Consider the following 14,456-nt stretch of genomic DNA (forward strand, 5'->3'; position numbering starts at 1 on the left):
ATTTTATCTCATGTATATTCATTGTGAATATCCTGAAAACTTGAATGGCTGGGTGTGTCCCGAGGACTGTGTTGAGAAAACGTGCTCTAGAAGGAAGGCAAAAAGTGGAAAGCAAAGTACAGGTAATGCCTACAACTATGGAAATACTCTTATAAATGAAAGTTGTGCAAAAACAGGAAAATTCTGACCTCTGGACTCATAAATCTTACATTAATCCTTTTTGAGCTGTTTCGAGGTTTCCTATCTCTGAATCACAGTGCACTTATAAATATTCAGGTTTGCTGGGGTCTGATGTCACTGGATTTATTTGGGATTTTCTGGACCATTGAGTTTTGATTTTTTTTTTTCATTTCTGCACTTTTTAAAACATGCGTGACAACACTGAGGTCTTGATTTTCATTTTCCTCTCCTGTTTTGGCAAATATCTTGCAATTGGTCTTCCTTCTTTTGTACCCCTTCCTGGCCTCTGTTAAGCACCTGTAAGATCAGTGTTTAAGTAGGCAGGGGGAAAGGGCTTGATTAACCTTCTTGATCTGAAGTAGAAACACCAATATTATCCCAGCTTTATTTCAGCACTAAAATAACACATCTGAAAGATCATATAAAACCCTCAAAGTCCACACAAAACCCAGTAAGGCATATAGTCTGCTGCAAAGTTTGCTCTGTCAGGGACATTTCAGGTTTTCTTTTGCTCTTTCAGTTTTGCAAATGATCGTGTCTTCTTAACTGGACAATTGGAACTGTAAGGCGTAATAATGGAGCTCACAGACACAAATTAAAGCAGTAACAGTGCTTTGTGCTGGAGTTCTCTAACTGGGGCATAATCGAACAGCGCCAGCCATCTATATGAGCAGCCATCTATATGGCACAAAGGGGCCGGCCAAATGTCAGAGATGGCCGGGTTTGAGATGGCCGGCATCGGTTTTCACCGATAATGGAAACCGATGCCGGCCATGTCAAACCCGGCCAAATCCAAGGCATTTGATCGTGGGAGGGGCCAGTATTTGTAGTGCACTGGTCCCCCTGACATGCCAGGACACCAACTGGGCACCCTAGGGGGCACTGCAGTGGACTTCAAAAATTGGTTGCAGGTGCATAGCTCCCTTACCTTGGGTGCTGAGCCCCCCAAATCCCCCCAAAACCCACTCCCCACAACTCTACACCACTACCATAGCCCTTAGGGATGAAGGGGGCACCTACATGTGGGTACAGTGAGTTCTGAAGGGGTTTGGAGGGCTCAACATTTACCACCACAAGTGTAACAGGTAAGGGGGGATGGGCCTGGGTCCACCTGCCTGAAGTGCACTGCACCCACTAAAAACTGCTCCAGGGACCAACATACTGCTGTCATGGAGCTGGGTATGACATTTGAGACTGGCATAGAGGCTGGCAAAAAATATTTTTTAATTTTTTTTTTTTGGGTGGGAGGGGGTTGGTGACCACTGGGGGAGTAAGGGGAGGTGATCCCCGATTCCCTCCGGTGGTCATCTGGTCAATTGGGGCACTTTTTTGAGGCTTGGTCCTAAAAATAAATGGACCAAGTGAAGCCGGCCAAATGCTCGTCAGAGCTGGCAATCTTTTTTCCATTATCGGCCAAAGCCGGCATCTAATAACCACGCTCCCATCCTGCCTCCCATACCCTTCTGAAACGCCCCCTTTAACTTTGGACGGCTCTGCGACGGAAAGCAGTTGAAACCGCCCAAAATCGGCTTTCCATTATACCAATTTGGTCGGGTTCGAAAGATGGCCAGCCATCTCCCAATTTGTGTCTGAAGATGGCCGGCAATCTCTTTTGAAAATAAGCAGGCAAGTGACTCAGGGATAACAGCCAGTCCATTCAGCTTCTTGCTCTCAATTCCAAAACCAAGGACAGAAGATGGAAGAACCATAGGAGTCAACCAGAGGTTGGAGGCACAGCTGCAACTCCTTTGCAAGATGCTTTTTGTGATTGGAGCCTGCAAACTGAGGGGCCCTTTTACTAAGCCACGTAAGCACCTACGTGTGCCCAACACGCGTCAATTTTGAATTAGCGCCCGGCTATTGCGTGGCCCTTGCAGTAATTTCATTTTTGACTCGCGTCCGCTATGCGCACCAGAAAATATGTTTATTTTCTGATGCGCGGATGGTAATTGGGCAGTAATCGGCATTTTACGTGCGTAGATCATTACCGCCCAGTTACCATGTGAGACCTTACCACTAGGTCAATGGGTGGTGGTAAGGTCTCAGACCCAAAATGGATGCGCGACAATTTTCATTTTGCTGCACGTCCATTTTCAGCAAAAACTTTAAAAAGGCATTTTTTACAGGTGCACTGAAAAATGATTCTGCACGTGCCCAAAACACGCGTCTGCACTATCACAGGCCATTTTTCAGCACGCCTTTGTAAAAGGGCCCCTGAAAAATACTAGATCAGTGTAGCACTGAGAATTCAAAACACAGCAAAGAAAATTGAGATGGGGACAGCTTGAAGACTCTCTGGACTAGATTAAGAGACTTTTTTTCACATTTCATGTTGCTTAATCATCAGTTTTTCTCTCCCTTATAGCACAGTCAGATCAAATCAACCCTATAATAAAATCAACCTAGTATCCTAACGAATACCCCCCCCCCCCCCAAGTTTTAAAGAATGCTTAGGGAGCAACCGAGTGTGTGTTTACAAAATAGCTGATATGTGTGGCTTCCAGGGAGGAAGGGAATAGCTCACCCCTAGGAGAAAATCACTACCTCTTATTTTCCAAAGGAAGTTCATAAGCACATCACTGGAACATGCGGTGAAACCAACTGGGAAAGACAATGGATGGGATCTGAACTCACATTCTACTTGGCAATAAAACCATGGAGAAACATATAATATCACACATCTCTGCCTGCCTGATATGCCTAATGCTTAGTGCATAGGGAACTGGGTTTGATTCCCACTGCAGCTCCTTGTGACTCTGGGAAATCACTGAAGTGTGACAGTAGACCGAGACCTCCATAAGCATTCCAATGTACCCATTTGTTATTCCTTCAACTCTACTTCAGACCCTACTTGGTCTCTTGTAGAGAGCTGCACGGCTTCCGTCCCCGCGGGAATCCCGCGGAACCCGCGGGATTCCCGCGGGGATGGAGGCAGTTCCTGCGGGGTTCCCGCGGGGATGGAAACAGTTCTGCGGGGTTCCCGCGGGGACAGAGGCAGTTCCTGCGGGGTTCCCACGGGGATGGAACCAGTTCTGTGGGCTTCCCGTAGAAGTGTAAGCTGCACCTGCACCAGCCTCTCATCTACCGAATACCAATTTATTTGAGTGCTGTCTCCTCCTCCTCTTCTTCCTTGCTTTAACAGCATAAATGTGGAAAGTCTTCCATTAAGGAGGTGGTAGAGTCACAAATGATGACGGAATTCAAAAAGGCGTGGGATGAACACAGAGGATCTCTAATTAGAAAATGGAAGTTATATAAAAAGCTAGCCTTAAATGGCTGCATGTGTGTGGATGTGTCAAGTGACACTTAGATGGCAACTCTGGCTGTGATGAACTAGAGCTGATACCTGGCAGACTTGTATGGTCTGTGTCTCATACATGGCAATCTGGTTTAGGATGGGCTGGAAAGGGCTTAGACAGCAACTTCAGTGGCTGGAACATGAGGACAGTGCTGGACAGACTTTTACGGTCTGTGTCCCACAAATGAGAAGACGAATAGACTGGAGTGAGCTTCAACGGCAACTCCAGTAGTTGGAACATAAGGATAGGGCCAGATAGACTTCTGTGGTCTTTGTTCCAGAAGCACGGAAGAAAGACCATAATCAAGTATATAATATCACACTCGTTGATTTAATGACTTGATCACGAGTGTGACTATTGGCAGAGTGGATGGACCGTTCAGGTCTATTTGCTGTCACTTACTTTGTTACTATTAATCCTCTTTGCTACCAGACTTGTGTCAGACCTCAGCTCTGACACAGGCACAAGAATCAGATGTCACCTAACCTACTGGCGCGTGCATGTGGCGGCCTCTCAGCACACACTGCCAGTAAATCAGAGACAAATCTTACATGTGCACACCAGAGTGTTCCAAGTTTCAGCTTCCACTCCTTCCTTGCCTACAGTGCTGTGGCTCAAATCCAGAGAGAGACTGAGGGAGCTGACTGGAACTTTCTTTTATGTACTATTAAATTCTTACGGGGATAGGTGGGGATGGGTTAAATTCTTACGGGGACGGGTGGGGACGGGTTGGGATGGTTTAAATTTTTGCGGGGATGGGTGGGGATGGGTAAGATTCCAGTGGGGACGAGCGGGGACGGGTAAGATTCCAGCGGGGACGGGCGGGGACGGGTAAGATTTCTGTCCCCGTGCAACTCTCTAGTCTCTTGTTTTATACTCATTTGCCCATCACTACGTATCTTCTGTGCCATATTTAAAACAGAGAAAAATGATGGCAGACAAAGAACATACAGTCTACCCAATCTGCTACCTGTTTGCACTAGGGGCCAGATTCTATGAATGCTGCTGAAAAGTGGTAGACGTGCTTAGTGCCGATTCCCATGCCCAAGCTTTGGGTGCCAGACTTATGCCTGTTGAAACCTGGTATAAATGCTGGCACCCAAGTTAGGTGTGGAGACACAGCATTCTGTAACAATGCTTGCAAAGTTTCAGAATGCCCCTGATATGCCTATGCCTCTCCCATGGCCACACCCCCTTTCAAGTTACACACAATGGGATTTGGGTGCCTTGCTTTATGAGTAGCCCACAGCAGCCAGAAGCACATGCACATCCTAATTGGTTCCAACTAACAACAATATTTGGTTGTTACCATTCAAACTTTCCCAGCCCAGCCCGCACCCAAAAAGAGCCCAAGCTCCCCAACAAGCTCTCTTAGGAGTGGAGGAGTAACCTAGTGGTTAGTGCAGTGGACTTTGATCCTGGGGAACTGAGTTCAATTTCTGCTGCAGCTCCTTGTAGCTCTGGGCAAGTCACTTAACCCTCCATTGTCCCTGGTACAAAATAAGTACCTGAATATATGTAAACCACTTTGAATGTAGTTGTAAAAAAAAAAAAAACCCCTCAAAAGGCAGTATAAAGTCTCATTTCCCTTTCCCTGTTACTGGCTTGTTAGCCAATTAAGGGACCCTTTTACTAAGCCGCACAGGTGCCTACGCTTGTCCAACGCACATCAGTTCAAAGTTACTGTGTGGCCCAGGCGTTAATTTCATTTTTTACTCGTGTCCGCTAGGCGCACCAGAAAATAATGTTTATTTTCCGGCGCGTGGTGGAAACCGAGCGGTAATCATCATGCTACACACATAGATGATTACCGCACGGTTACCGTGTGAGACCTTACCGCTAAGTCAATGGGTGGCGGTAAGGTCTCAAACCCAAAATGGACGCGCGCCAATTTTTATTTTGCCACACGTCCATTTTCGTCAAAAATTTTAAAAAGGCTTTTTTTTCACAGGCGTGCTGAAAAATGGATCTGCGTGCGCCCAAAACACGTGCCTACACTGGTGCAGTCTATTTTTCAGCACACCTTAGTAAAAGGACCCCTTAAGTTGCTTGCACTTCTCAAGATCGCACCCAAATTTGGGCGCCATATATAGAATCTGGGGGTTGGTGTATATGTTTCTTTTGCTGACCAAGTAATGAATATCAGCACATGTGTGTTCCTTCTCTCCTTGCTCCTTTAATGCAGTACTAATGACCAGTGATGTCTGTTCCTCTGTTCTTATTTTCAGTGCAGTATTTATATTTCTCTTTTACGAGAATATTTAGAATCAGTGAGACATTTGGTGTTGGTATGTAAGTATGTTTCATTTATGCATTTTTTCTTGTTAGTTTCATTTTATTTGTTCACTTTTTATTTGCAAGTTTTATCAAGATTGTTAAAGTTTTTTATATGATTGTTTAAGGTTTTTTATATGATTTAAGTTTCAGTTGCATCTGCTAAGGATGACCTGTTTATGGAATCCATTTCTTGCAGAATTTAATAGGAGCCAATTCACAGAATGTTTTCAGTCACAATAAGGAACAGACAAACTAGGCTCTTGCCTAGCACACACATGTTTAGGAAGGGACCCTCTCAGGTGTGCTAATGTAAGAGAAGTAGGAGAGGGTAAAGGTATTTGTTGGGAGAGGGGTGAAGAACAGAATCACCACTGCCCACAGAAGCCTGTCTATTCTCCCCAGCTCTGTGCAATGTCCTCCATTCTGCAGGAGAACTGTGCTTCCTTCTCTAAGTTTCAGCTGCAGTTAGCAACATGGAAGACCCCATCTTTGGAAGTTTTAAATGTATTTATTATGAAGGGAGGGGTCCAAAGTACTTGTTTGCCTCTGACCCACTAAGAGGTTAATCCTGCCCTGAAAATAATCTTGCTGCAGGACCGGGAGAAATATTTTAAGAAAGGAGTGTATGGTATATGGTTTCATAGTATCTGATAGGTTGAAATTGGCATCCAAGTTGCCCATGTTGCCATTTTCAGCCATTTTAAATGTTCAGCACTAACGTGCGCATTCAAAGTCTGAGGTCAGTAGATCTGAGGAATTACCTCTTATAGGTGGTAGCTCCTACGAATGTAGTTGAAATAGCATAAGCTTGAAGCTTTTCAGCAGTGTTGCCAGGTGACAAAGGTTCAGTCATTTTGTTACTTTCTCATTCACTCTCTCTCCTTTTGTCATTTAGACCACTTGCCCAGTTTTGCAAACTCAGGCTAGGCAAGGCAGAGACTGTTGTGAAAGTGAGTCTCTTTTTTTTGTTAGATTGTTTAAGGGAGCTTTGTTCTTTCCCTTGCTGTTGCACCTCACACACAATGGCTCATCATTCCAGTAGTACAGTAGGTCAGTGATAGCAATGAAACGTTGGTGGCATCCTTGGTAAATTACTCCCGTTCTACAAACTTCTTCCATTACTGCTCTGGCAGCAGCTGAATAATAGATCATAGTGAATGTATTATGGATGGCTGAGCTGACCGATTCCAAGCGCTCTGGCCGTGCTGCTTCTGAAATTTTGCCTTAGAATTTACTTTTATGAGAATCTTTAGATTCCGCCTGCAGGTCTCAGCATGTTCCAAAAGCAGCATTGTCCTCAAATAGTTTAGGGGCAAATGTTCAGCAGGATTTATGTTTATGTTTATTGTTATTATAGGGCTTTATTTTTACCTCCCTTTAAATATATATATTGAGAGGTTTGAAAACAATTTTAAAAAGAAGGAAAGAAAAAGATACAGGGGCAGTAAGTAGGAAATTAGGAAACATAGAAAAACAGAAATGCTTGAGACATTGATAGGAACCTTTGGAGCACATAGGCTCACTCCTCATAAGCTAGTGAAAAATAATAAGCCTTATGGTCTACTTTAAATTTATGCATTGGTCTCTCAACCTGGAGATACTTAGGTAGAGTCTTCCAAAGTAATGGAGTTAAAATATAGAAAGCAGAGCTACGAGTAGATTCATGGTGGGCCCTGAAAGGAGAAGGGATAGTCAAAAGATTATCACTATATCTCAAAAAAGATATAGTGGAATTAGAAAAGGTTCAAAGAAGAGCGACCAAAATGATAAAGGGGTGGAACTTCTCCCATATGAGGAAAGGCTAAAAAGGTTAGGAAAAGAGATGGCTGAGGGGGGAAATGATTGAGGTCTACAAAATCCTGTAGAAGGGGTAAAAGTGAATCAATTTTTCACTCTTTCAAAAAGTACAAAGACCAAGGGACACACAATGAAATTACATGGAAATACTTTTAAAACAAATAGGAGGAAATATTTTTACACTCAAAAAGTAGTTAATCTCTAGAACTCATTGCCAGAGGATGTGGTAATGGTGGTTAAAATATCTAGATTTTAAAAAGGTTTGGAAAAGTTCCTGGAAGAAAACTCCATAGTTTGTTATTTCGGTGGACATGAGGAAAACCACTGCTTGCTCCAGGATTGGTAGCATGGTATTACTACCAAATACCAATTGGGTTTCTACTTGTGACCTGGATTAGCCACTTTTGGAAGCAGGATGCTGGGCAAGATGGAGTACTGGTCTAACTCAGTATGGCTATTCACATGTTCTGTCCTTAGCTTGTGAATGCAAGGCACGAGAAGAAGTCTATGGTATCAAAGAGTAACCCCTTAAAAGTCAGAAGCATTTTATATTTAATTCTATAGGTCACTGGGAGCCAAAGAGACTCTTTTAAGAATGGCATTATATGCTCAAAAAATCTAGACAGACCACTCTCTGGGTAATGCAGACCACAATTAGAGTTTCCATGTACTCAGTTATCAGCAAATCAGGTAACCGTCCTGATGAAGTCAGAACAGCAAAAAGGATGTCCTAACTTCATCTGGTTGTTTATCTAAGTACAGGTCTGAATATCACTGGTAGCTGGATGAATGCCATCACTCAAGTTCTACCCAGATGTTCATTGGTGGCCAGTATCTGGATGTTGAGGAAACTGCATGTATGTGGGGAAAGTTTCTGTGGTCTGATGAGACCAAAGTGAAACTTGTTGGTCTCAATGCTGAGTGATATGCATAACATAAAACAAAGACAGCACATCATCTTGCTAAGACCATCCTACAGCAAAGTGTGGTGGTGGCAGCAGTATGCTATGGGGATGCTTTGTAGTAGCAGGGACAAGAAGGCTTGTGAAGACTGAGGGAATGATGGCTGGGCAAAGCACAGGCAGATATTGGATGAAAACCTGTTCCACTCTGCCACAGACCTGGGAGCGGGGAAAAGATTCACCTTTCAGCAGGACAATGATCCTAAGATCAAAGCAAAAGCATAAATGGAGTGGTTCTGTGAGAAGAAAGTGAATGTCCTTCTTTGGTCCATTCAAAGCCCAGACCTGAATGCAGTAAAAAACTTGTGGCAAGACTTGAAGACAGCAGTTCACAGACAATCCCCAGCCAGTTTTTAAAAATTTCAATTATTCTGCCAAGGAGATTGAGCAAAAACTGCAAAACAGTTAATCTCTCATCCTAAACAACTCATTGAGGATTGGCAGCTGGAGTGTTTTCATTTGGTGAGGTGTCCTTTGTCATTTACAGGAATGTTTGTTTTCTTTGTTTTTTCTTCTAGGTATTTTGTTATTATGGGAGCTATGTCAAGAGTGTACATTCTTTTGAAAGAGTGTGCAGTATTTACAAAGAGTGTACACTATTATCCGCAAAGAGAAATAAAACACAAAGGACTAGATTCTGTAAATGGTGCTCAAACTTGGGCGCCAAAAAGAATGAGTGTTATTCTATAAATGGAAGTCCAAGTTGGGTGCCATATGTAGAATAAAGCATAGTGCCGGGATCTGAGCTCAAACTTTGGGTGGTGCAAGAATTTGCACCAACTGAAACCTGAAAAAATAAGGGCAAAAGAGGCTTCATTCAAGAAATACAAAAGAACACAACAAGAGGATCATGGAAAAGATTATTAAATTAAACTCAAAGAAGCAAAGAGGGACTCAAAGAAGCAAAGAGGAAAATATGGCTAACGAAAATGCGAGCGGAAGAAAAAATGGCTAAAGATGTTAAAAGAGGTTACAAGACTTTTTTCAGATATATTGGGGAAAGGAGAAGACAGGAATGGAATTGCAAGAATGAAAGATAATGAGAATGGCTATGTGGAGAGTGATGAGGATAAAGCGAATGTGCTAAACAAATATTTCTCTTCGGTGTTCACGGAAGAACATTCTGGAGAAGGACCACGGTCGGCTGCTGAAGGAATATCTGGGAATGGAGTGGATATTGCACCATTCACAGAGGAAAACGTTTACAAACAGTTTGAGAATCTGAAGGTAGACAAAGCTATGGGGCTGAATGAGATACATCCCAGGATACTGAGGGAGCTCAGAGAAGTACTGGTGGGACCTCTTAAAGATTTATTTAATAGATCTTTAGAGATGAGAGAGGTTCCATGGGATTGGAGATGAATGGATGTGGTCCTTCTTCACAAAGAACTACAGGCCAGTAAGTCTCATGTCGGTGGTAGGAAAAATAATGGAGTCGCTGCTGAAAGAAAGGATAGTTAACTTTCTAGAAGCCAACGGGTTAAAGGATCTGAGGCAACATGGCTTTACCATAGGAAAATCCTGCCAAACAAATCTCATTCATTTCTTTGACTGGGTGACCAAAGAACTGGATGAAAGATGTGCACTAGATGTAATCTACTTGGATTTCAGCAAAGCCTTTGATAATATCCCTCACAGAAGACTCATGAATAAGCTAAGAGGGCTGAATTTAGGACCCAAAGTTGTGAACTGGATAGGAAACTGGTTGACTAACAGGCGACAGAGGGTGGTGGTAAACAGAATCCTCTCGGAGGAATGGAAAGTGAGTAGTGGAGTGCCTCAGGGGTCATTGCTAGGGCTGATACTGTTTAATATATTTGTGAGAGATATTGCTGAAGGGATAGAAAGAAAGGTTTGCCTTTTTGCAGGTGATACGAAGATAGCCAATAGAGTGGATACCCGGGAGGGAGTAGGAATTATGAGAAGGGATATCCAAGCGTTAGAGAATTTTCTGTGCATGATATTTAGTTAAAATTTAATGCCTAGAAGTGCAGAGTGATGCACTTGGGGTGCAGAAACCCAAAAGAGAAATACCGGATAGGAGGGGAGAGATTAGTAAGCTCGACTCAGGAAAGGGACCTTGGGGTGATGGTGTCCGAGGATCTGAAGGTGAAGAAACAATGCAACAAGGTGGTGGCCATGGCCAGAAGGATGCTAGACTGCATAGAGAGGGGTATAGCCAGTAGAAAAAAGGAGGTGTTGATGCCCCTCTACAAGTCATTAGTGAAGCCCCATTTGGATTATTGTGTTCAGTTTTGGAGGCCATATCTTGCTAAACATGTAAAAAGACTTGAAGTGGTGCAAAGGAAAGCTGCAAAAATGGTATGGGATTTGCGTTGCAAGACATATGATGAGAGACTTCCTGACCTGAACATGTACACCCTGGAGGAAAGGAGAAACAGGGGTGATATGATACAGATGTTAAAATATTTATAAGGAATGGATCCACACTAGCTTAGCAGAGATTGGATGACAACACCAGTAATTGAGAAGCAAAGCCAGTGCTGAGCAGACTTCTACGGTCTGGACAGGTCTTTATCTGCCGTCATCTACTTTGTTACTAAGTCATAAATTAAGCGTAAATCCCCAAATGTTATAATATTAGGGACATAAGTAGGGAAAACCCCTAACCCACCTATGCTCCCCCCATGGCAATGCCCCCTTTCCAGTTGCGTGCTAAAACATTTACGCACCCATCTTTATAGGTAATCAAACAACTTCCTTGTGTACTACGCATAGCAAGATACGCACATAAATCCAAACTGTTGCCAATTTGCACCGGTAATTGATTGTTAGTACACAATTATTGGTATTTATTTGCTTGTTACTCTATTAAATGGTGCACGCAAATGGGGCGCACACCCAAATTTGCACGCACAATTTTGAGCGCCATATATAGAATCTGGGGAAAATGTGTTTTTTCCTGCTCGTTTTTTTCACGTGGGAATCGCTAGCATGGCTTTGTAAAAGAAGCCCTAAGTGACTTGCCTGCGATCACATGGAGCAGCAGTAGGGTTTGAATTGGACACCCCTGGATATCAAGCCTGGCACTCTAGCCACTAAACTACTTCTCTACTCTCCTTTGGGAAGTACCAATCCAATGTTATTTCTCCATGTTCTTGTCCCATTTTAGTGGGAAAACAGCTCCTTGCTAAGGAAACAATTCCTTTTTTTTCTCCACAAAAAGTACAGTTTTCACTGAACTACAAAGTAGACCCATGTGATTAAAAGAAAACAAGTTATTTAGTGACATTTTGTGAGTTGAGAACTGATATCACTCTTATGTGTGTTGTAAACACATAAAAAAACACTTTGCTGAAAACTAAGTAGGATAAAATGGGAGCTAACTCTTAATTAATGTAATTACTGTCATTGTAATTTTAATATAATTGCTTAGGCTTGTGCTGCTGTAACATCCGACCTGTCACATTTGCAAACTGTTTAATTACAGAGCTTGGCCCCGTCTCTGTCACATCCAATCTATCAAACGTGTTATTGTAAGGTTAAACATATGAGGGAGTATATATGTTAAATATGTTTATACAGCTATAGAAAACAGAAATACATTACAGTGAAGGCTCTTAATGGCCTGCATAGGGCCAGCTCTGCCACAAAGCAGAATACAAAAAAAGAAAAAGAAATGGCTGAGCTCTACCTCAATGTGGTTGTAGCATACACAAATTGAAAAAGGAGAGCTGATTGACACAACAGAGATGTGTTGGAAATGTAAATATATAAATAGATATAAGGAGCGTCTCATACAGTCACATAGACACTTGTATGTGTCTGGCTTTTGTTGAGCCCATATATTCGTGACAAAATGTAATCATAGACTGCCCCCAACCACCTGTGGTGCACAAGATTTGCTTTCTGTGAAATTCCTTATATACGGTTCTAAATATATGTGCTTTAATATCTCATTGTGATCATCACACTTTTTTTAGTATAATTTTTCTTCCGGTGCACTCACGGGGTTTTGAGTCTTTTCCTTAAAATGCTGTTGTAGTCAAACAAAGCAATATAAAGAGGACAAGTATATGTTTAACTTATCTCAATTTTCTTTGAAAGCTGCGGGTTACTGTGTTGCTTTCAATCCAACGATTGTTGTGCCCCTCGCGCTTCACTTGTAGAAACTTGATCAAATCTCCGAAATCAATGCCCACAAAGCAGAATAGGCATCCACTTAGGGCAGCATTAATTCGAGGGCAACATCACGGCTCCCATGTAACAAAAGAGCAGCACAAATTTGGGGGCAATTCTATAACTGGGCATCTCCATTTAAGCAGCCCGAGGCCACTCGCTGGGAGACTGTTCTCCAATGTAACCTGGACAGTAGCATAACCAGGTTTTTTTTTTAGGGATTGTGTCTCCCCCTTGCCTCCCTGCACTGCCCCCATCCCCCCTTACCTTAAAATTCTCTCTGCTGCAGTCTTCACCAGGACAGCGGCACTCATAGGCTGCCTGCACCAGGACTTCCTCCCTTAACTGTCCTGCCCCTTCTGATGCAACTTCCTATTCTGTGAAGGGCGGGACTGTTCAGGCAGGAAGTCCCAGTGCAGGCCGCAGGCAGCTGTGCCCAGGTGAAGAATACAGCAGAGAGGATTTAAGGTGGGGCAGGGGGGTCGGGTCTGACACACCTAGTTTAAGTATGCCACTGAACCTGGGTGCCTAAGTTCCCTTACAGAATTCTAGCGTAACCCAGTATTGGCCCACCTAATACTTAGACGTCTGCAGTTATACCAGCCCTAGAGCTGGCATAAATCTAAGCACCTAAATGCAGCAGCTGCCCATGCAACTTACAGTTAAACCCATGCTCCACCCCTGTGTACAGCCCCTTTGCATTTATGTGCTATGTAAATTAAGCATGCCATTCCGGAATAGCACGTAGGCAGAAAACAGACATTTATATATGCATGTGCACACATGTGCACATATATGTCAGTATTCTGTATATGTGTGCACATTCCCACAGATTCTATATATCGCACCCAAAGTTGCACACTGAAGTTTGGGTGCATGACCAAGATGCTTGTGCACCTTAATTGCTTAACAAAACCATAATTAGCAATAATTGGGCGCTAACAACCAATTATTGCTGTTAATAATGATCAGACATTGTGTGCCCATCTGGCTGCACACTATTCTATAAGGATTGGTGCCCAGCTTTCCTAGCGCATATCTGAAAAGAGGACATGGCCAGGGACGCTCCAAAAGTTGTGCATGGAATTAGAGAATTTGGCCTAAGCATACCTAACTTGGGCGCAGCATTTACACCTGGTTTCAGCAGGTGTAAGTCTAACACCCAAAAGTTAGGCATGGGATCTGTGCCTAAGTGTTATTCTATATAAGGCGTGTTTCCTTTATAGAATAGCGCTAGGAGCCAAATCTTTTTTGTGACCAAGTTTCAGCACTATTTAATGAATTCCCTCCATTACGCGTATGTCATCATAAGCACCCCGATACAGAAATGCCCTTAAAAAGTTTGAAAAGAAGACCACATGTAACACTTGAGATGTATATAATTTTTTTTATTTGCTTTAAGTGCTTGAGATGAGATAAATATATGAAAGAGAGCTAGAGGCACGATTATCATATACCTCGATCTATGTATATCTGTCTATGATTAAAGTTTTCTGTAGCTCTTGATGAGGTTCCCATGCATTATAGGATGCATGTGTAATGGAATGTTAAATGGCTGCATGCATCTTTCATGATCATCCCACATTCAAGTCCAAAGTTAGGAACTGTTTCTGCACGGAAAAAGAAGTGAACGCTTGGTATAGTCTTTCACTGGGAGTGTTGGAGGTACGGCAGGGAAGGAGCCAAAATGATAACAGATTTCAAGATACAAAGAGACGTGGAGGGGCATAATCGAAAGGGACACCCAAGTTTTCCTGAGGACGTCCTCGCAGGATGTCCCAGCGAAGGGGCGGGGAAACCC

This window comes from Microcaecilia unicolor, chromosome 4 (genome assembly GCF_901765095.1).
Source record: "Microcaecilia unicolor chromosome 4, aMicUni1.1, whole genome shotgun sequence".
NCBI classification, from domain to species: domain Eukaryota; kingdom Metazoa; phylum Chordata; class Amphibia; order Gymnophiona; family Siphonopidae; genus Microcaecilia; species Microcaecilia unicolor.